This window comes from Anas platyrhynchos, chromosome 24 (assembly GCF_047663525.1).
Source record: "Anas platyrhynchos isolate ZD024472 breed Pekin duck chromosome 24, IASCAAS_PekinDuck_T2T, whole genome shotgun sequence".
In the NCBI taxonomy this organism is placed as follows: domain Eukaryota; kingdom Metazoa; phylum Chordata; class Aves; order Anseriformes; family Anatidae; genus Anas; species Anas platyrhynchos.
Genome location: NC_092610.1, coordinates 1,871,371 through 1,893,961, shown reverse-complemented (window position 1 = coordinate 1,893,961; position 22,591 = coordinate 1,871,371). Strand labels below are relative to the sequence as shown.

Below are 22,591 nucleotides of genomic sequence, written 5' to 3'. Positions count from 1 at the left end.
AGGGAACCAGCACACTCTCTTCTGTTATAAAAATAACAAAAAGTGATGAATGACCCTCACTGCTCAGGATGGGAAGCAGCGGCTTTTTTCAGCCCGAGATAAATTACTCCTGTCACAGCAGGTAGCATAGCGATTTACCCACAATATACCCAGGCCAGCTCCTGGGCGACCTGGCTTTACCAGCCTCGCTTATCTCATCTCCAAAGATTTTGTCTTGTTTAAAATCAAAATGAGACCAATTGGGGAACAAGAGGCGAGGCTGCATCTGCTCGCAGCAGGCAGGGCCTCGAGGAGACACGTTTCCATCACTGCTGCTAGGAGCGGACGTAAGGAGCCCCTAACGGAGCCTGTTTGCAGCGCACAGAGACAACAGGGCTCCATCGCTCCCACCAAACCTATAAGCACCCCCATATATTCCTAAGTGCCACCTATTGGCATTTTTTCCTATCAGCGTTCTGCTAACCTGTACACAGACAAGAAGCATTCTCTTTATGGGCAGTAACTACCAAATTGCAACTCGGATGGAAGAATAACAGCACACAAGAGACACGCAAGCCCAGCACTCAGTGCTAGGTTTGAAAAGGGCTGGATGTTTTTTTTTGGTTTGCTTTTTCCCCTCCTGATTGTGCGTGGAACACCCACCACCTGCCAGGCATCTAACTACACACACGAGCTACCGGATTCATTTATTCAGGACAGGGAATTGATAGATTTGATTTTCTCTTCATAAGCTTTCCTCCCTGAGCTACATTTCTCTTTTCATTAATGTGCTGATGGAGGAATAAACTTTTAACTCCGAGGATCAGACCTGTCAAACAGAAGCTCCTCTGCTACCCAGGAAATGGAGGCAGCCGGGGCAGAGGGGAGCTCCCCTGAGCCAGCCCCCAACTCACACCTTGCAATTCTGCTTGCAGGGCTTAGGCAAGCTTTCCTGGGGGGCTTAGGTACATCAGCAACAAAAAACACAGACTATATCCTTCCATTTTGCATAGAAAGCTTTAAAAATTTTCCAATACCTCTTTGTGCACACAGCCTCTCTGCTCACTCATCCAGCTTGTTTTCTTCCATTCCACACAAGCTTGTGTTGCACACACACAAAACGTGTACTTCATGCCTTTAAATCTTCCTTACCCCACAAATTCACTTCCCAGATACGATGAGACACATCTAAGGGAGATCTATTCCTTCACATGAAGTCATTCTTATCCCCCTCTATCCATCTTCCACCGTGACTCATCATGGAGGTGAAAGATCCCTAGCAGAAAAAACTCTGCTCGCCCTTACAAAACCAGCTCTTTTCCCTTGTTGCACTTCTTTGTTCCAGTTTTAACAACTTTAGGGCCAGATGATGAACACAGTGCAAGCAAAGGCCAGCCAAGCTCTGATCAATAGTATTTGACAATAAAGTAACCAGCCCTTTTTCACTTTTCAATTTAAATTTGGGCCTTCCCATCACTGTGCTACGAAGGGAAAGCATTTGCTCTCCGGAAGGGTACAGACTGGATAGCATCTGGCATTGTCGTCTTGAAAATGAGAGCAGCACTGAGTTTATCCACACCAGTAAGAAAAATCCCTCAGAGTTTGGAGTTCAGTTCTGAGTCATACCCGTAGACCTAAGGCAACTAATGCAAGGCTGAACCAAAATGGGAAAATTTCGGCTGGAGATTATTTCTGCACTGGGGTGGTGAGACCCACGGAGAGGGGAGAGCCCCACACAAACAACAAGGTGCTACTGGAAAGATGAGTGCATGATTTTAAACCAATTTTATAGTTGAGACAAATTCTTACCTGAGTGAAATACAATGTCCCAAGCAAAAAAGGGAAAGTGAGTAGACAGAAATCCCTTTCCTGGTTGCCTGGGGCCCCACAGTTTGTGGGGAAAATTTTTATAAATAAATAAATATATATACCAACCTAGATAATCCAACCTAACAAACTTCAGAGGGGAGTTTGAGGCACAAGGAAATGCAGTTTTATCAGTACCACGCAATGCCCTTTGCCACAACCTCCTCCCATAGGGGCAGGCAAGGAGGGTTCTTCAGAGCACACAGCCCTGTGACCTCCAGAGGCTGGAGGAATCCCTCCCTCGGCAGTAGCTTTATTCTGCTCCCAGGGAGAGGTGACTGGGAAGGAGCCATAGGAGCTGGTTTTACCCTGCCCTAAACAAGAATAGGCTGGAACTGAGTCCTTTGGGGTGCACCGCCGCATCGGTCCCTTCTCTGCCATCAGATTGAGAATGATACTGGTGGGGCTTTGCTCAGCAGCTGGTGCAACTCGGCAATTCCTGTGTGAGCAGGGTGTGAAACGGCACAACATTAGATGGGGTTTCTATTCACTTTGCCAATTACGCTTTCTGCTGGTTTGCACTGTATGTCATATTTCACATTGGCACAACCTGCATCAGTAGGATGGAGCTTGGCCTCAGAAAGCACCACAGAATTTGCTTTGACTTGAGTGGAAAGTTTGCCAGAGGCTGTATTGTCAGAAGGGGAAGAAAATATTGCATATGATACGCCATCACTGCTATAATTAGCTATTTTTCATAGCCATAAGTCCAAATCTCACACAGTGCTTATAGAGATGGACAAATAGCATAAAGTGAAGAACAGGTTCGTTGCAACAACCAGCCATCAGGTAACCCTCCACGGATGGATTACAGTGAAACTTCACTGACAAAACCTGGCAGTATTTCCCCCACACTATTACACTTTTTTTTTTTTAGTTGACTTTTTAGCTGGCCCTGTTCTATGAGCACACCACCATACCTGCTTCATCTTGCGGTTAGCTCGCATGCAGGGGTGCATTCCTGGGTGGCCCCAGCAGCCCCAGCTAATTGTCCAAATGCCCATTAATTTCCCCTATCTCGTGTCTTCTGGTTCCTGTGATTGCTGTAGCTGTGGTTGTGCTCAGAGGGGAAAGGTAGCACAGCAATCACAGGAACCAGAAGAGACAAGGTAACCCCTCAGCCACCACAATGAGCCCAGTCTGGTGCTTTCAAAGCAGAGTTGTGCTTCTGACTTTCACAGCGTCTTCCAGGGTTAATAAATCAAGGGGTAAATACGCACATTTAGCACGATACCCTGCCTGTTGCAGACCAGAGACCTTCCTCGTAGTAAAGCCTGATGGAACAAGAGCAGTCTCTTAGACAATTACCTGATCTTGATAGCAAGTTGGCATTCACACAGATTCCATTGTAGTCCTTGGTCAGTTATTCCAGGAGGTAATTATCATCAGAAGTTAAAATATGCACCTTGGTTTGAATTTCTCTCAGCTGAGTTCCTTACCCCTGGACTTGCTCTCCTTTTATCCCAGGAAAGTAGAAGGAAAATTAGCTTTATTGACTTACAGCAAGTTACTCCTCATTTATTCCAGATATACAAGGAGAGAATCAGCCCCACTGGAGTTACTGCTGATTTACAATAGGTAAGTAGGTACACAATTACTTCTGGTGATTTACAACAGAGTTACCTGTTATTTATTCTAGGTATTTAAGGGTATATCCACAGGGGGGCCCTAAGGAAAATTAAACCAAATTAATTTTAAAGTGGATTAGTTAAACTGTGTTCGACCATGACACAAACCCTCCTCTTCAGAATTAAAGAGGCCTTAATTCATTTTAGTTCATCCTAACTCCTTCCCCAGTGAAGAGCCTCAGTTCAAGTGGAGGTACTGGGATTACAATGGCCAAGCAGGAGGAAAATTGGTCCTGCTCATTTCCAAAGCTGTCATTGCTGTTTTTCACCAAAAGGAGAGCAAGTCACACTGACCTCATTGGTATAAAACCTCAGACTTGCACCTGAGAGCCTTTACAGCCTTAATCCAAGACAGATTGCCCTGCTCAAGGCAGGTTAAGAGCGCAGAAAGCAATCACAATCTTTTATTAATTCCTAGCAGCTCGTTCCCAGTGCCCCTGGCCAGCCCTTCAGCTCTCCAAGCCTGCTCCTAAACAGCCGTTCTGCAGTGGGGTAGCTGGGGCCATCACACCTTGCTTAATGTTCCTGTGTAAAGAGCTCTGGCTTAGCTGCTAGATCCCTCTTCCCAGTCCTTCAGGTCTTATCTGAAGGAGTGGGAAACTGAGAAATGCCATGGTCCTGCAGAGCAGCCCTGCAATAGCCTGTGTGGCTTCCTTCGGGACACCCACTCCCCAGATCCAGGCTGATCTCCCCTCCCCATACAGGAGAGGGAGCACAACCCTCTAAATACTCTGAAACAACAGCTGAGATCCCAGAGGGAGAGCCTTGCCTTCCAGCTAAGAGGCAGAAGCAGCACAGAGCTGACCATGGAAAGCCTCCCTGCTCTCCCCTCATTCACATCCCCTGCCTTCCTCTCTCCTCCCTGCTCACCCTCATGCATGCAGCACTTCTGTCTCAAATCATCTCTTTTACCATCTCAGCTCATGCGTTGTTCCTTACAGAAGAGCAAAATCTTTTTTCTCCTTCATTTCCCCTGCTCTTCTCTCACATCCCACTTTTTCTCCGTGACCTTTTCCTCTCCTTGGTGCTGTCGAGCACGCCCCAGAGACCAGCTGGCAGCGTGACAAAGATGTGGGAAGTACCCAACAACAGCTTAAGCAAAAACACCCAGACCAGGTCCTAGCCATAGGATCTGCTCGGCTGGGTAAAAGATGAAGGAAGACACAACGCACACAAAGACATCCCTAATAAAACCAGTTACTGCTAAACAGGGAAGTAACCTTTTTCCCAAAGAGAAAGAGCAAAGCATTGAGCTGCCATTTAGCGTCGTGCATTTACAGCGTTTATGAACTGCTCTATCAATCACCAGGCTGGAATGTGAATTTTGGAAGGAACTGGCTATTTACAGATGACAAGAAGCTTTTTCATGGCCTTTTCTCTGCTTTAACAAACAGCCAGCTCACAGCTGAAGGGGCGAGGTTTCCTAAGGCAAACCTGTTTGCAAGCACATCGCCGTGCCCGAGGAGGCTGCAGTGGGGCCGGCGCTGCCGACCCTCTGGTGTGCTACAGGAAAAGACCTCGGAGCTCCTCGTCTGAGCTGATCTTTAATGACTTTATGGCAGCCTCATTAACGGCTCGTGGGTTTCACAGACACTGTAATTGTTCTATCGTTTCAAAGTTATGAATTCCAAATGATCAGATATTAATTAAAGTTTTCCCTTTTAATTTCAGGGCAAGAATCCACCTGGGAGCTTGGCAGGGCTGATGGGGGACTGACACACCAAAGCAAGGCCAGGCTCCCTGTGGCTGTGCAAATGTCCAGTGTCCAGGGATGTTTAAGGCAGCTGTTAGCATCAGCCTTGGGTTTGGTACATACCTGGATTGCCCACCTGGGCAAAACACTTCTTGCTCATTAAAAAAGAGACTTGCAGAATGCTTTTCTTGTACATTAGACAAAGTCAGGTAGTGCAAAGCTCTCAGATATGGGTGTGATTCTAAGGACAGAGCAGTGCGATCACTGCTATAGATAAGAATCAAACATTTTCCTAATCTAACAGACTGTGCCAGGCATGATGATACACTTTTTTTTCTTTTTCCTTCTAGTTCTTGGCATTACCTTACTTTATGAGAAACTCAGCCTTCAAAAGAACAGAGCAAAAATTCAGCTTCCTGTCCTTGGGCTTTTGTGTAAGTCTTGTAGAAGTGACTAGTGTAAGTGTTCTAAATTCAGCAGTTAAAAGGGGAGAGGGCACTGTTGGAGGCAGGATGACCTGCATTGTGAAGCAAGGGCACTGTCTGGCTGGGACAAACTTTAAATTTAGGGACTAATCTAGTCATGCTGTGTATAAAGGCCTGAATTTAAATTCATCTGAGCTCTTGGGGTTCAAGGAACTTGCCAGCTCCATGTCAAGTCTGGATTCTAGTTTAGGACATTCAGACACAGAGGGTAACCACGCAGTACGGGCATGCCCTCCAGCTACACCAGCATCCAGGCCTTCGAGATGCTTCCTGCAGTACAAATAACGTGACTCCACTGCCTCCAGGCACAGTGGGTCTAGATGACCTGCAACCCTTAAAGCCCAAATCTGGTGGTTTTGAGGTGCTCACCCTGAGACAACTGGAGACCAAAGGGAGTGCAGGAGAGTGCCAGTGCTGCAAAGACCAGGAAAAAAAAAAGGGGGGAAAAAATTAACAATATGTAGGTCTTGCTCTGGACTGCTGAACAGCGGTGAATTTCACCTTCAGTGAATTACAGAGCAGCTAACTATGCTTTTTTTTTTTATTATTATTTTTTTATTTAAATATACAACCTAATTGCAATCTAAATGCAGTAGAGCCCAGCAGAAACAGAGCAGCCTGGCACTATCTCTTTGCATTAGCTGCTGGGTTATGAGCAAGGGAGACATTTATCGCCCCATACATTCCAAGTATAATCACTTAACTGACTCCATCCATGCACCATACTTCCCAGATAATGGGCTAAAGCATCACTTATTAGCCCGGCTGTACCTTGTGAGCAGCTCGGAAACCGCAGAGGCGAGTAGTACACAGAGTCCGAGGTGCTGCAGCCTGCTCAGCACAGGCCATCCAGAAGAAGAGGAGGTAAAAACTCCTTTAATTGAAAAATTCAGCCTTATACTTTAAGACAAATGAGATTTTGATACCCAATCCCAACATTTTAATGAGATTTAATACTTAAGCTGCTCAGGAAACCCCTATACAGACAATAAGAAGCACTGTGGGTTTCATATGTACCCAGTGGCATTGACGTTTGGAAACTAGAAAAAGCAGCATGGGTGAATAAATACTCTTTTCCCTCCCAGGTCACCAGAGCCTGCATGCATCCAGCGATTGTGCTAACTTGTTAAATGCAACAGAAAGATCCTGAGTCCCCACTGAAGCTCTTGGATTTACCTTCTGTTTGGTCACCTCTCACCAGAGAACCAGGTGAATTATTTCACTGCTCTAACCCAGTTTTCCCATGAGGATCACAGTCCAGGCTCTGGCAGCACAATTCCACAACACAGTAGCCTCTAATATTGGCAGGTTCAAAACCTTATGTAAGTAACTGATAACCTATAGAATATCATTTTCTATAGTAATTTAATATCCATAGTTTCTATAGGAAGAAAACAGGGGCCTAACCCTTAGCTGAATTAGTACAGCTTGATTGAAATAATGCCTTAGCTAGGTCCTGGAGAGCACCATAGGATTCACCAGCAAGCAGAATGAAGACGTTCAACAGGGGACAGAACAACAAGCATCAGCCAGGGATCAATGCCTGCACCACAGCTGGAAATGCTGGCCACAGGACATGTGGTGTTAGGCACTAGAGCACAGCAACAGCCAGCCCTTGCTTGGAAGACATCAGTGTGTAGAAAAGAAAGGCAAAAGGAAGAAAAAAACAATTCACCTGACATCATGCAAGAGCCAGACAGAAACATCTTCCCTTTGATCCCAGTGAGAACAGCATGTTCGATAGATGGTATGCACCAAAACACAGGATCACATCACATGGAGTAACTGCTGCTCGGAGGATTATATTCTTCCCCTTATCCTCAAAGGATTTGGCTTCCTCCCGCAGGAGGCTCCCCCCTAGCATCTTCCACACCCTAAAGCCAGCTGTCCCACTGCCCTGTGCTCCACTCATCATGCCCTGGGTGAAGGTCTCTCCTGTCCCAGCTTGGTGGCTTCCCCAGGGTAAGCAGGATGCTCTTTGTCTAGCGTTAGGAGGAATTGTTCAGCCACTCAGACATAATTAATCCAGATGAATATCAAGAGAAAAGGCAGACATAATTATACGGCTGTGCTTGAGAGTTAACCCTGTGTTAATTGACTACACAAAGCTTTGTCTGTGACGAGCCTGGTCACAGACTCCGCTGCCACCTCCACCTTTTTATAGGGCTGTCTCAGTTCCTTTCACCTGGAGGGGGGATTATGACAAGGCTCGTCTTTTGAACAAGTCTTGTTAAGAAATATGAAATAAACCTGTGAAGATTAATCTCAAAAGTCTAATGAATATTATCAGGATGATTCCCTAGTGAGACTCAACACAAAAGCTGGACACTTCTACTGCTGTCACTATTAGAAAGGCAACAGCATCCAGAGACCCCAAATCTCTCTGTGGGGCACTCGACAGTGCCTCAAGTCCCGACCCCAGCTCCCAGCTGGCTGCAGGGAGAGCCACGTACCTGTGCTAGGTCAGCCTCCTGAGCCAGGGGCACGCAGGTGGAGATAGCAAGCACAAAACCAGAGACCACAGGTTGCTGGATCCAGCACAGGGATAGCTCAGGGTGCAAGGCTGGACTCTATGTTGCACTGGAGCTGGAACAAATCACAGCTGCTTATGAGAAAAACTGAGAGTTTCTAAGGCTTTCAAAATGTGACTTATGGGGTATGTGTGTGATGGACAGATGCCGTTTGGATTTGTGCCCTCAGGTAGTGTGAGGTCACTGGTACATGATGCAGAGGCTCATAGGAGATGGGTTTGGTCTGGTCTGCACAGGAGAAAGGACAGTTCAAGCAGAAGACAGCTGGGCACCCAGGGGTCAGGGGCTCGAGCAAGCCTCGCGTTATGCCAGCCCTTTGAATGAGGCTTATAATTACAGAGCAGCTAGGCTTTTTTGTTTTGTTTTCAGTTTAGGAGTGGGAGGGCAGCCATGACAGAGGAAAACAAGCATATCACTTCTCTCCTGAGCCTGCTGCAGTAACAAGCACTCCAGGAGAGGCACTGTTTGCTGCTATTTCACCTGGCAGCTCTCCTTGCTGCCTCTACCCGCCCCCTGGGGCTATCTCCCAGGCCCATTACTGTCCTGGCAAATCTGATGGCTCTTCAATGAGGAAAGCTCTCTTCTGCCAACAGAATTGTTTATTTTCTCCAGAAGCTGTGTGATAAATCAACCTGACATGTCCTAGCCTCCATGAAGCTGCCTCAGCGGTAAGAATAGCATCGTGCGAGGTTTTGTCTGCACTGCTTGGTACATTCTCAACATTTAACTTCCATTTGCAATAGTGACTTGAGCGAGCCGAGATGGATGAGGGTGACAAGCTAACATCCTCTGCCTTCTCCCCATTCACTTAAAGCTGGGAAATCCATCCCGTCTGCTATTACAGCCTGGTGCAGCACTTCCAGGATCACACCAGAAACACACCCAATGGGAGATGCATGCTTTATGCCAAAAATGCTCCTCAAAATTCCATCCCTGTGCCTCCAGGGAGCTCAGGGCTACGTTTCCAGCTGACACAGGACAGCGCAAGGCTGCACAGAAACTGCTCCAGCTCACACCTGAGAGAAAGCCAGACCACCCAAGGCCCGCTTCTTACTAACAGTGGTAACTGCTAGTGGTACACAGTCCCACCCATGATTTCAAAAGACATATGCATCTTCTGAGGACGTCAGCAGCTCTAAGTTTGCTCAGTCCCTTAATCCCTGGGCAGAAGATCCCCATCATCTGTCCAGTACAAGGCACATTAGTAATGGATTACGGTTGCAGCCCATAAAGGTCATTTTTAATGCTTTTAATGAACGGAAAAAAAAAAGGGGGTTCCTTTCAGATTTATAATTTTCAAGAAGCTTGCCTGTGCAAACCCTACCGGGTAAGTAATATGCATTGTGAGGCAGAGGTACAACCTGTTCAGTTCTTCAAAGCAGACCTCAGAAGAGATGAATTGTAATGTGTAGTTGCCCAGTGCAGATTCAGAAACCAGTCTGAGAAGAAAATACAGGCCAGATTTTCAAATTTTTAACTTTGAAGTTTTTTTTTTTTTTTTTTTTAATCTGTCAAGAGCAAGTTTATACAGACTTGCTGTCCTCTGAGGGTGTAGCTACTGCCTTCAGCTGGTCAAATACCACCTTTGGCTACACAAACATCACAGGGTATCACTTATTCAGCCTTTTCTGCATGAATTTTGCTGGATGGTATGCCTTCATCTTCCTGCTCAGCCTTATGATCTGATTATGATCTGTTTGTTAATGCTGTGGACAGGGAAACACTTTTTAAACACCCCTACAAGCAGGCATCCTCTGAGCCACATGCCAAGTTTACTGATATTGCCTCTTTTCAAGCATGGCTTTATTTTGCCAACAGAAGAACTTACACTGACCACAGCCGTCTGGGAATTCCTCACTACCCTCACCTTTGCTTGCTCTTCTATCTCAGGTCTGCCGCACAGCACAGCCTTCTGCTGACAACCCTACTGCAAGGCCCAGAACCACTGCAAGGCAGAAAAAAAAAAGAAAGGAACCAATTAGGGATGAAAAATATCTGCTTGTCACTGCTGTTTCTGATCTCGTCACCTTGAAAGGTGACACCCTGCAGGCCTGGCACAATCAGTGAAAGAAGGCTGGAAGATGGGAGCCCATGAGGGGGGCTCAGACCACTCCTGGTGGCTGAACAACGCTGCCAGACCCCACTTCCCTCTGCTCTTTGGGTCTGAAGGATGGCCAAGGGCTGATTTTGGAGGAGCCAGCAGGCTGTGCTGACCGCTGAGGAGCCCAGTCTGTCCATTTGTCCATCCATCCATCCTGGGCCTGCACCCAGCAGGCGGCTGCTCTGGCTTCCCTCAGGAGCAGAGGTGACAAGGGCAGCTCTTCATCACCAGTCACCGAGATGAAATGACTCATTATCGACTGTGATTCCTTTCAGGTTCTCACACGAGCTGTTAAATTGGAAGCACTGAAGCACTTTGCTTTGTACAGTATTTGATTTGTTTTCTTTCTTTAGTATTATTTAAACTTTGAGCCCAGCTACAAGGTAGTTCTAAATAAATAAAGGTAGGAGAGAGACAACTGCAGCTTTATTATCAGGCACCACACAGCTCCCCCAAATTGCATTCGTTCTTTCATGTGTTCCCAGTCTTTCTTCTGTATTGTATAGCATCTCTGCCTCTCCAGAAATGATAATAGGAACTGCATCTTTGATAAGGCATCCTTCTGCTCCTCATTAGTGCTGAGAAACAAGTCGGAGAGGCGTTAGATGTACAGCCAGAGCGACCAGCTCCCAGTGACAAGGAATGACCACGTGCTTCTTCAGACTTGCAGCTCTTTCAGCTCTGCATCTCAGTGCGCCTCCTATAACACCCACGCAGCAAACAGACCTCAGCAGGGACTGCTGAGATCCAGTATTTCCCTCTCCCAAAGAGGCCAAGGTCCCCAGAGAGGTGACACAACCACTCATGGTGTGTACACCTCCAAACCTTGTGAGTGAAGTCACATTTTGTCCTGAGACCTCAGCTACCACAAACACTTGTCATGTTAGCAAGCTACACGAATGCAACATGCTCCCTGCAGAAAAAAAAAAAAAATAAAATTCATAGAAGTAACTCGTCTCCATGAAATATGAAATAAAGTGTCAGTTCCTCAGTAGGACGTTTCCTTCTCACACTGAAGCCTTCTAACACAAGCAGCACTGACATCCCAAGGTAGCTATGGTATGAATTCATGGCACTTCCATTCTCACCACAGATTTGCCTTCTTGTTAGAGTACAGCAGCCACAGTCACACTCTGTCTTCCCACTCGATGGAGAAAACAGCGGGTTGGAGCAGTCCCTAGCTATTCTGCAAGGTCTCGTCTGTCCTAGAGAATCAACTTGTCATATACCAAAGGCAAAACTCTTTGGCTAGAAGCCAGCCTCCAAAGCAAAGCCAAAATAATCCATTCGAAGGAGTGGAAATATGCTGGAGGAGCTGACATCAGCATCTGGCCCGGGCCACTCAGCAGTTACTTGGCACATGGTGGTTTTATGAATGTTGCATTTTATCTCGGCAATCACATTAGCCCTGCGCTCAGACATTTCAGCTGCAAGCCTCAGCTTCCAGAAGCACGGCATCTCAGAATATGTTACAGGGATGGTAGGAGAGCAGTTGGAGGATTTTCACTCCAAAACAAATGCAAGCTGTTTAGGGCTCCTCAGCAGATGATGCTTGAAGTTGTCTGTGTTGCCTAGCATCTTTCTTTGCAAATCACCTATTGCAAGGACATGCGTGTGCAAACATACACGTACACATCGCACACAAACATTTGCCCACAGATCACAAAGTGGATGCTCTAGGAGCTTGTCAAGATCTGAGGATCTCTGTAACCACATAGGTGTAGCAGTGGAAGGAGCTGGCACACGACAGCTGTCATTGCAAGCGACACCAAGAAGGGGAGACAGACCTTCCAGCCAGAGGCACGAGGCTGCGCTGAACAGGCACAGCCACGTGCATAAATCGGATTCAGAGATCAAGCCAGAAGGCTGCTGAGATGAGCTACACAGTACTGAAGTGTGCACTGCATTGCCATGGGATTTTATTTATTTTTTTAAACAGTTTCTACACTGAGGTTTGCACTAGCACAGTGAGAAGATGAAGTTGAATTTGGGGTATGGTCTGAAGCCCCCAGCAGGTGAATGCAGCACTGTCACCCACTGCAAACCTGGCCCCAGGTTTTCTGACCTTGTATCACAGCTTGTTGTGAGTCTCTGATGCTGACCTTAACACAAGTTTACATCAAGAGGGCAATGCAGTTCCTGATTCGTCCAGTCTCTTATGGCTTAAACAGGTATTGTGATCAGGGACTGTATTTTCTGTGTGTCTGTGGGCATGGATGAGTCAGAGAGAAGGCTGTCTCTGCTACAAACAGTCCAAGGAAGAGCTGCTAAAGTGTAAAGCAGGTAACAAAGGCTAAATCCTCACCTGGAATGAGCTACCCTGCTCCAACAAACCAGCAGCCTGGCTCTAATCCTCATTCGTGGGATGAGTGCAATCCTAGAGATCAGTTTTGCAGAACTCAGGACAGAGGGTAGCTCAGCCTCCATTTTGCCCAAACTCACCAAAATATACTCAGGTCATTAGAGAAAAATGCCTTTGCTAGATCATAAGATTTTCCTTGTCCCCAGGAAAAGAAGCTTCCTGACTCGTGGTCTTTAAAGAAAAGGGCAAATAACCCTGGAGTGGCAGGGGAGGAATTAGAAGACCAGCATCCACAGGCTGAGCTCAGGATCATTAGTCATTGTTTTTCCCTCTGATTTTCCCCAAGCTATTTTGTTTGTATATATCACAACATGACTGATTACACTCTAGAAAAGCGAAGATTCTGTTCAACTTTCCCAACATAAATTACAATTAACAGCCAGAGTTTCACTTTAGGGCAGTTTTTTCTAAAGATTCTCCCAACCATTACTTGAGATGCCCACAATAAATGAGCACCTGGCCCTGCAGGGACATTGTCTGCCCTTGGCTCCTGCAGATACCAGGCATGAATACAAGGTACTCAGCACCTCGCAGGATAAGCCAAGAAGAGCATCAGTTGATTTGGTCAGGCACTGTGGTAACTTCCCTTATGCAGTATGAGAGATTTCTTTTGTTCCAGGCCTGCAGCACACTTGCTGCTGCTCTCAGGTGCCTTCTCAGGGTTTTGTTAGGGCATTCTGCACTGGCACAGTTCCTAATGCTCATGCTTTTCAGTCTTTCCCTCTCTCCACATCAGCGCAGCACGAACAATTCAGCCCACGAGCAGGTCCATAACATCCAAGTGTGTGCTTAACACAATCACTGCATCACAGTCTGTTTCGTCATTAATTCAAAGCGTTTCATAATAGCTTTGATATGTGCTTTGGGATACCTGGACTTCAAAACATCCTGGAGACAAAGTGACATCACTTACCGCTTTCTGTTGTTCATTACAAAGTCATCTAGTACCAGATGTAGCTGTAGGCCTTTTAAATGGGAAGTGTTTTAAAGCAGGTAAACCTTTCGATTTGTCATTTCTCAAACAGTGCATTAAAATATCATCCTGCATCGAGTCTGCCCAACTGCTCTATGGACTATTATGTACTGTAAGCTACCCTTGAAATGAGACAGTTTAAGCAAAAGGAGCTTTTAAAAATAAAATTTTGCACTCGATTGCATCTTCTTGCTCTCTCCCTGTGCTTCACAAATGGAAATAACTTCCTCTAATATTCCTTTGATCACAAAGTACAACAATAGTCTTTAACGACCACCAGACACCAAAGTGCAGGGACTACGTGACCAGTGCAGCACAGTTGCTCAGGGCAAGATTCTTTCAAGCTCTCCACTCCCAGCTAGAGCCATCCAGCTGCCACAGGCAGCCACAAACAGACCCAGACTGGCTCTAAACAACCTGCTTGGGGTGATGGAAGCTCTTTTGCCATGTCAGTGAGATTCTGCCCAAATGCACACCTCAAACAATTCAGCCTCAGAGCTAGGCTAGTATCCTCACAGCACGCCAAATTGCACAGTACAAATGTGCCCTTGTGGCAAATACTCACATTTCCAGGTGACCCAGGAGCACTGCTGGGTATTTGGCAGCATCACCGTGAACTCTTTTGTAAGGGCTAACGTGCAGGTGAATATCCAAAAACCTGGACAAGGCTCTCCAGCAAATCTGGTCCCAGCACGGGCTGAACAGGAGCTCCCTAGGTCCATAAGTAAGACTAGGAATTCACCCACAGGATGCAGAAGAAAAAGGAGCTACTAGTAATCCTGCTCAGAACTTTTACACATCGCTAATGAACGTGTCAGGGTGGCAAATTTCTCAGATAGACCCCAAGGGATACCTGTGAATAACAGGGAGGTTTCTGTCTGTCCCAGCCAGGTAGCTCGGGGCACTGTGGATAGCAATCATTAAGCAGTTTGCTGTAGTAAATTAAGTTATCATGGTAAACATGAGCAATGTTAAGGGCAAATAACTGGCTCTGGCCCAGAACTGCAGATTTTGGCCTCCAGTATATTTACCATGTCAACTATGTCCCGAACTAAGTGAATGCCACGCATTTCTGTAGGCACCTTCTCTGTCCTGAATCCATTACTCCAGTCAGACGGCAGAAGTCAAACATCATCACATTTCCTGGCAACTGAGAAGTTACATAACAAATTTGTTTATCCCAACTCCTATATTTGGCAAATTACCATTGCTTTGCAGATGCTGGGCCATAAGGTTACAGGGTAAAGAGAAAGGCAGCCAGCATTCCTGTGCAGTAATTGACAGTCAGCATCACCACAGCACCAAGACAGGAGTTGATTTTGCCTCTGATTAGACTCGTCCCTGCTTTAAAGTATGTGCAGTGACATATCTCTTTGCCTTGAAGCTGTAAGATAGGGTTATTCTGGGTGTTACTTTGCCAGGCAGGGGTGAGGATCTCAATGTGAAAAGTCAAAAAAAATCTGAATAAGATGGCAACAGTGAATGCTACTGAGACCACTGTTGGGTTGAGGAAAGTGGAATATTTAACACTACATAAAACTATTGGCTATTTCTTTCCACAGATGCTTATAGTAGGCCTTGTGTAAGGGGTTAATAACAAAGCTCTTAATCTTTATATGGTCACCCTGCTGTAAAGGGACACCTCTTCCCTCTCACACTGAGAAGAGCCTGAAAACAAAAAGCTGGCTGCAAGGAAAGGACGTGGGTCTGGCTCCTCGGCAGGGCTGCCATGAGTGATATGCTGCACACTGCATTCAAAGACCCAGGAGACAACATGTTTCATCTTCAAACTCTGAGGATTTTCACCTGGCTGGCCACAGCTGTGGACTTGCTGCCTGTTTTCTCCCAACCTGATGACTCCTTTCTTTTTCACCCCCTGTTCTCTCCAGACTGCTGTTGCTGCAAAGGATAAAAGGAAGATATCAAAGCCTTCAGGTTTGGTTTCTTGGCAATCCCTCCTGACCCTGTCATAGGAACAGACATCTCCAGCGGACTTATTACACACCAGAATCTTCTTTGTAAGAAAGGAGATCTCTCAGCTCCAGTTGTGACTACCTGAGCCATTTTTACAGCCCTTTTCACCAAGCATCACTTCTACCCACAGGAGAGAAACTCAAACCTGGCTAAAGAAGGCTTGCTGGTAAGACATAATTGAGCATCCTCATGTTGGTCTGAACAGAAACGGCCTGGGAGAGGTAAGAAAGGGACAGGTGGTCACCTTTGCTGGTCAGCAAAAGACTTCGTGATACACTGAGATAAAGAGGAAAACAGAAAGAGACTTGACAATATCATCCTTGGCAACCCAAAATGCTCCCTGCAGTCCTTCCCTCATCCCACCCATGCCATGTGAAGAGAAATAATAAAGCAGGATGCCTCGCCATTGATCCGGGGGAGGCAGACACAGGCACAGTACAAAGAGGCTTCTCAAAATGATCCTCTCTGTTTGGAGAGCAGCCTTAAAGAGATTTTTATGACCCAGGGATAGTGAACAAATCTATATTTGTATGCTGCAGAGCCAAAGAACCAACCCTAGACTCTATTTATAATAAGCGCTGCCAAACAACATTCAAAGCCGACCAGTTCCTGCAGCCAAAATGTGCTGGCTGCGTCCACCATGTCATAACCAGGTCCATCTGAATTGGCCTGAAAAGCTCTTCTGCCAGGCGAGAGCAGGAGAGGGAGAAGGAGAAACTGCCCCATAGTTTGGCCCAAAACAGCAACCCCAGCGCATCTATAGCCTTATTATGCAAAATGCAAGCAGAGGAAAAATTAAGTCAAAGGGGAAAGAAAATTATTTTCATTTGTGCCAGCATCATTCAATAGAAGCTGCTTTTTCTCTCCCTGCAGCAATCATTTTGTTGTTGAGCTGTGCTTTTTTTTTTTCTTTCCTCTCCCATCCCCAACACTTCTGCATTTTGTTTTGGATAAACCCTTAGAAGAAAGTTCAGCCAGCGGCCCCCAGCAGAGTCCAGCACCCCAGTGCCCCGTTCACTCCCCTCCTTGCTCACTGGGGCAGTTCATGGACCTAAAGGGATCAGAGCCTTGCTCTCCTGTGCCCTGGACAAAAGTGGTCTTCCTCGGGATTTTCCTCCTGGTTTTCAGGGGAAGACACCCTGTGGGACTGGGGAGCTTGCAGTGCTGTTGATGTTTAAAAGGCAATGAGCACAGGAAACTGAAGGGGGAATACTGCTCGCTGCTGAATAATATTTCACTGCTCAACTAACCGAGCATGTTGTATTTTTAAAGCTGGATATGATGTGCTCAGGGCATTCTTTCACAGGTTCAGAAAGGAAGAAAAAAAAATCTCTTTTCCTCACCAGCAACTCTCCCCAGTTACTGAAACATTCACCTGAACTGCTTGTTCGTTTGCATCTCCAAACCACCCCCATGATCGGGAAGCTCAGCAGCAGGTTTTCCTGTCACCAAGCCACGTTCCTGCTACCTGAACAGAACATCAGGCTGCACGAGAAGCCCTCCAGAGTATTTTAGGTGAGTGAAAGCAAGAGCTAACTGAAATTTAGAGATCTGTGTTTAGACTAGATGTACATACAGACTAGGTCCATCATCAGTTCAGGTCTATTGAATATTTCCCACCCGTGAAACTATCTCTGTACTCTCACTGGGAGAATTTCTGGTCCCGTGTTACATTTTGGCTAGCGTTTTCCTGCCTAGACAAATGGTGTTAAGGACTAGGCACTAAAAGGACTGTAGACATGGACCACCATAAATATTAAGTTGAGAATTGAAGTATTTTTCTCTACACATCAGATTTTGTTGAAATCTTTCTTCCAAAAACTCTGAAGTTACTCTTCTCATTTATCACTTGAACTTTACAGACCTTTCAGCCCTGCTTCCACTATATCGTACTTTGCAATAAACAATACTGAGCAATAACACAACATCTCAGACTTGATGTTTTATGATTGACTGCCACACAGCAGGTGTATGTTCAGGGGCAGTGTGAGATATTCATACAATACAATCACTCTGCTGACAGATACATATTTTAAATTGCTTTTATGGCTAGGCAGATGCAAGTCAGACAGAAGTCAGTTCTCCATCTTATGCTGGTGAAACTGAAAGATGCTTCACCTATAAATACAAAACAACCTACTATGAATTCTTCCTTTCTATAAAAAGATATGCTAGCTATTTGTCTGTGTAGTCTTCCTTTTATTTTCTCAGCTGGTACTAAAATGGACAGAATGCAGAATTACTCCATTGCTACTTTGCTTGACACAAAAGGACTCGAAACAGACATTTTTTTAGAGGACGTTCTTCTAATAAGCATTGCTTCCTGTGGCTTCAGCTCACTTGCTGTTTCACTAGTTACATCAACTTGGTCCCCCAGTAAAGAAAACCACATCTAGCCCATACAGCATTTGTACTTCTCATGACCCAATGCTAGCAGTTCCCAGTTTCAGGGATTTATCAACAACCCTGTATTGACGTCTCACTCCTCTGCTGCTTGCTGATTCTTTATGCCCATCTTCATGCTGTTTCTGTGATGCTGACTGTGATCTGCTCCCCAGATAAAAAACTTTGGAGAATGAACCTGGCAGTCCCTAAAACTGTGTTGCAGTTCCCCATTAGACATCTTTGACCATGGCTTCCATCTTCACACACTAAATACTCACAATACATAAAACTTAATGACTTGCTGCAGTTGCATTAACATACATCCCTGGCTGGTGTGTGTCAAGTTCAGAATAAAGCACGGGATTGGCAGAGGAGGTATAATCCTAGCACAGCATGTTATTAACAACTGTTATCGCTGCTATGAAAACAGGAACTTTGGTGAGTAATTATCGAGCTAATAGAGACACTGGGTGCCTCAGCAGGAGAAGATAAAGTGCTACACTGGCTCTTTGAAAGTAGAAGCCTATAGTAAGCACGTGGCTAGAGCCCAACAGCTAGAGGGAAGCATGCAGAGGCAGGGCTGACAGGTGGCTTGCTCAGATCCCCAGCAGGTACCGCGGACCCCACTTGCACCGACTGACCCCCTAACGCCTGTACGTAGAGTTAGCAAAATCTTATCTGATTATGGTTAATGTTGTACCCACTGCTAGCTCAGCAACATCAGAGGAATGCAGTTCTCAGCCCTTTGCAGCCTAAGCCTTTGCTTTCTCCACCTCCAAGAGCCATTTGAGCTCATTGCCTTCTGCTCAGAGCTGGTATTCCAAAGCCTTCTGGATCAGTTTAAATCATTAAATCTTCACTGAAATCACCAGTTAAAAGTCCAGCCACAAGACTCAGACCACCACTGACCATGAATTTCTTCCTGGGATCAGCTGTGTCCACACCTGCAGACACTTCACTGATGTGCCTGAGCCGTGCTCCCCAGGAGTGTAGGAGACTGCATCCCTGGGTACTACAGGCTCTCATTTACAGGGCTGCACGATGCGCCTTCGGCCATTATATGATTAGTGATTTAAATCACCTAAAAATGGCAATGGGTTGAAGCTCAAGGAAAAGGAAAAAGCAGAATATAAAATGTACAAACACAGACATACGAAGGATGAGAGCACCTCTGGGTTAGGAAAAAAATCAATAATTGCCTTGTCAGTATGACACTTTCTTTAAGAATGAATGTTCAGTGACCTTAATGTCCCTTAAAAATGTACATGTACTGTCACTGAATCAATGTTCAAAAGCTTAAAATCTTGTTTTCCCTTTGTGTTAAAGTCCTAAGAGAGGAAGGACAGATTGAGCTAATCCTTACCCTATGGTATATGCTTCAGTCAAAAATGACTCCTTTTTCCTTGCAACTGCTTTGAAGGTGCTCTATAGCACATCACAACAAACACATACAGAGACCGTTTTTAAAAACAACATTGAAAACATACATACCAAGATGCAAAATCATAAAAACAAAATTAAACTGATATTAAACTGATATGATTTCATCCTACCAGTCAGCACTGGCAGTGGTGGGTAGACGTCATTTCTTTGTCTGTGGCTTATTTTTTTATTTAGGGTCAGTGCTACTTTTCATATGATTTGGCTTAGTTACTACTTTGGTAAGGTTGATTTACCTTTTTTTTTTTTTTCTTCTTTCTTGTACATCAATCTCTAAAAGCTACTTTGATTGTATTGGAGGGGAGGGGTAAGGCTGGATGATTGCATTTGCATTTCTTGTAGTGCAAGGAAGTCTCTCATTGTGAAGAAAAACCTCAGTCTGCATCCTGAATTCACACCAGCATAACAAAGATCACATCCTACCCAGATTTTTCAAAGGTGATAAGAAAGCCTGCCAAACATCTTGAGATCAGACCGTGCTATTCCCTGTAACACCATCAGCTAAAAATAATCTAGCAGCAAAATTCTAGTTTTTAACTGAAAAATAAGCCAAAGGAAAAAATAGTCAATCTCCTCTGGTGCTTTTTTGAAATTAAAAGTGTCAAGAGGAAGATCTGCCAGAATTGAGGCATGTCCCATTTTAAATTTTCAGATACTACTTCGGTGGCTCCTTGCCTCTGCCTTCCGTGGCTATTTGCTGCGGGGTGCAATGTGGCGGGGCTCTCAGGAACTCAACAGTTGTCTTCCTTCTCCAGGAGACTATTTTAAGCACATGCACTCCAAGTGAAACATTGAATCCTCTTTTGTTAAAAATCAAGACACTAGCAAGATCAAGAAAAACAGAACTAAGGAAGATAAATACCGTAAATATTTTAAACCAGCTACCTAAAGCAGATTAAGGTTACATGATGTTCTTAGAGGTGCAGATCATGCCAATAAAAATAATTTACTAAGCTACCAACAGCACTGCAATAGGCAACAAGCATTTCTTCAGCCTGTTTTGTGCCCTCCCAGGTGAAAGCACTGAGGGTCTTCAGCAGTGTCACATCAGCTTAATTACGGAGTGGGAGACCAGAGACCAACATTCCCAGTAGGTTACTGGAGTCTGCTGTGAAGTGCAGGCAGTGCAAACCACAAGACCATCTTCCATCACAGAGAGCCCAATACAGGGCACAGACCCTATGAAAATTGCTCACTGAAAGGTAGACAAAACCCTAAGTTTTTTTTTTTTTTTTTTTTTTGGTGTGTCATGTCCTCGACATTAAAATGGCTTTTATTGCCACACCAGGAAAAATCAGTTATTTCCATTACAGGTTTTCACAGGAAGTGAAAAATAAAACAAACAGAAAAGCAACCAAAACAAAACATGAAAACAAGTAACATAACTTTGAACTAAAGAGCACCTTAAAGATTGCCTTTCTCTCCAGAATCCTGCAAGGGAGATGTGGCATGGCAATCTCAGGACAGACTGCCTGGGTGGGGGACAGGCTTCTGAACTCTGCTGCACTCACTGATGGCTCTAGGCGAGTTTCAGTTAATTCCTTCACTTTATTTTCTGCATCTTTGCAAGGGGTTAATGCAGCATTTTTATTTTTTTATTTTTAAGCATTTGAAATCTTTATAGATTGCCATCTAGATGAGAAGAGTCATGTTACAGTACCGTGTTATGATGGGTCAATTTTTCATCCCTCAGACTATTATCAGCGCAAGTAGAGAGCATGGCATGATGTGTTGGTTATCCCTGTCGAGCCACTTCTGAAGAATTGTTTCCAAAGCTGCTGTAGCTTGAGGTGTCTCTTTTCACCATTTCAGGCTTTTTAATGCTTGACCCGACCACCCTTCTTCTTTCTACCACTGCAATTATACTAATGGAGGACCACAAGGCTTATGCAATTAAGCTATTTCTCCCCTTCTCTCTCAAAGCACAGCGGAGCAAGGCAAAGCTGCTCTCCTTGCCTGCCTGATTTCCTGCCTCGGTTCCCCCTGGAGAAGCAGGCCTGGGCTCCCCCCTTCTCAAACACACATCTCAACCTGTTTTGGACTTCAGGAAACGCAAAGTCAGCTGCGCTGTTAACCAAGTCAGGCCTTACTCTGCAATTCCTCTCCAGGTGAAATAAATAGAAAACCATCACACCATCGTGTTATGCTGAAGTTATAAAAATAAACCTTCCCCCTACCTCCAGGGTGACTGAAGGCAGCAGTGGCACCTAACTGTCAATTTCTGAAAAGCAGGGGTAGCTTAGCATATATTAGCAAGTATTAAAACAAAAAAATACATCTAATTTGAGCAAGGAGAGAACGTGCTTTATTTCCCTTGTCACAAAGAATGGTGAAGATGCTTTTTCCCTCCTCCTCGGTAATTTCTACCCATTCCCCTTGGCTTGCTGTCCCTTCCCTTTAGTCACTCAAAACATTTGCATGGTCCATTTTTCCCTCGAGCATAAATGCTCTTTTACTTTAGATGTCCTAAGTGTTGCACGTGAACCACTTTGCATCCACAGATACAGACCAAGTCTCTGCTCCAAAGGCAACAGCCTGCACAGAGCCTGCAGGGCAGAAGATTCGTTCTCAGCCCTCTGCACCAGCACCATAAATGAGGCTTACCTCAAGGACTTGAAGGAGTCGCTGCTCAGCCAGAAGTGCCATCAGGCAAATCCTCTTTTCTCTCCTTGCCAAAGGTTCTCCCACACGTGCTCCTGCCGAGGCCAGGACCCGACACAGCTGTGAGCAGGTTTCATTCTGCAAGGGGAGAAAGGGGAGCTGGAAGCACTGCACAGCTGTGCAGAACAGCAGGTGGGGGAAGAAAGCATCTTCCACCCGAGCTGCACTGCATCACAGGCCAAGGGTGTGTTCATGAAGGCTCTGAATCCAAGCTTCGTGCTCTCATTGCTGCCTCAAACTACAGCCATAGCACAAATCTCACAGCTTTGAGAACAAAGTCAGTCATGACGTTTTGCAAGATTATGATCATTCAATCCGTATCAGAAAATGTTCCTCATCACCTAGACATGTTCTAAGGAGCGTCCAAAGTCTGGAATGCATTGACATATTTATTTACTGCACAAAGACAGTTCGATCTGCTTATTATAACATAAAAAAAAAAAACAACAAAAACAACACATCGGTCCCAGCTGGTCATCAAAGTCTCTTTTGCCAAGGCAGTAACATGCTGGC

General features: G+C 45.4%; 1 non-coding gene across 13 annotated transcripts in view; it reads right to left on the bottom strand.

The window, feature by feature from the left end:
* The window catches only part of LOC110353790 (uncharacterized), a 161,516-nt gene that overhangs the window by 109,872 nt on the left and 29,053 nt on the right, over window positions 1-22,591 (bottom strand). For 10 of the 13 annotated variants that reach the window (XR_011804804.1, XR_011804807.1, XR_011804809.1 and 7 more), the window contains exon 3: window positions 22,022-22,156. This is a non-coding gene — a transcript (uncharacterized protein). Of the gene's footprint in view, window positions 1-8,104; window positions 8,240-22,021; window positions 22,157-22,591 lie in introns of those variants that run through there. The other 3 variants (XR_011804801.1, XR_011804805.1, XR_011804810.1) reach the window with 2 other exon arrangements.